Source organism: Ranitomeya imitator, chromosome 3 (genome assembly GCF_032444005.1).
Source record: "Ranitomeya imitator isolate aRanImi1 chromosome 3, aRanImi1.pri, whole genome shotgun sequence".
Classification (NCBI taxonomy): domain Eukaryota; kingdom Metazoa; phylum Chordata; class Amphibia; order Anura; family Dendrobatidae; genus Ranitomeya; species Ranitomeya imitator.
In genome coordinates, this window is record NC_091284.1 from 38,387,727 (window position 1) to 38,388,782 (window position 1,056).

The window sequence follows — 1,056 nt, forward strand, 5'->3', positions numbered from 1 at the left end:
AGTATGGAGATCAATGTCTATAATAAAAAGAGTGTATTAGTATATATCTAGTAACCAGATTACAAAAAAGTAAGGACAAGGAAAGGTACAGTACAATAAAATGCCTTTTTTAAAATAATATATAAATATATATATATATATACAGGGCAACAATAGGCAATCACCAAAAGTGTGCCTGTAACTGGAGGAAAAAATATATATAAAAAATATAGCAGCAAAATAGCAGATACCGTAACGGACACAAAGAGGACTGGGTATATGTAAAAATGAAAATATATATATTATATATAGATAGTACTATAAATATAAGTTTGTATGTGTAGATGTAATTAATTAGCTGGAATTAGGGGCACTCAGCAAACAAAGTGAAGGCTACATAAACAATATAAAAAGGTGTTATGTACAAAAACGTGTACTATATAAAAACTGAAAAAAATATTATGTGTAAAAATATGTGCACAACTAGCAATAAGGTGCAACAAAAGTGCAAAGGAGGGTAATCCAGACTTATGTAATAAGTGGGTGAGAAGAACACCTGAGCAATAAAATTAAAAGTACATATAAATATATACACACACGTGTAAGAATGGTGTAGGGTGTGCCCACGGTCACAAAACTGCTGAGTGCAGAGTACAAAATGCGGCCAAGATAATTACCTCTTCCTACTAAGGGTCCGATCCTCCAGGTACAGCACACCCCGACGCGCGTTTCGGACTGTGTCCTTCGTCAGGACACAGGACACAGTCCGAAACGCGCGTCGGGGTGTGCACATATATATATTTATATGTACTTTTAATTTTATTGCTCAGGTGTTCTTCTCACCCACTTATTACATAAGTCTGGATTACCCTCCTTTGCACTTTTGTTGCACCTTATTGCTAGTTGTGCACATATTTTTACACATAATATTTTTTTCATTTTTTATATAGTACACGTTTTTTTACATAACACCTTTTTATATTGTTTATGTAGCCTTCACTTTGTTTGCTGAGTGCCCCTAATTCCGGCTATTTATTTACATCTACACATACAAACTTATATTTATAGTACCATCTA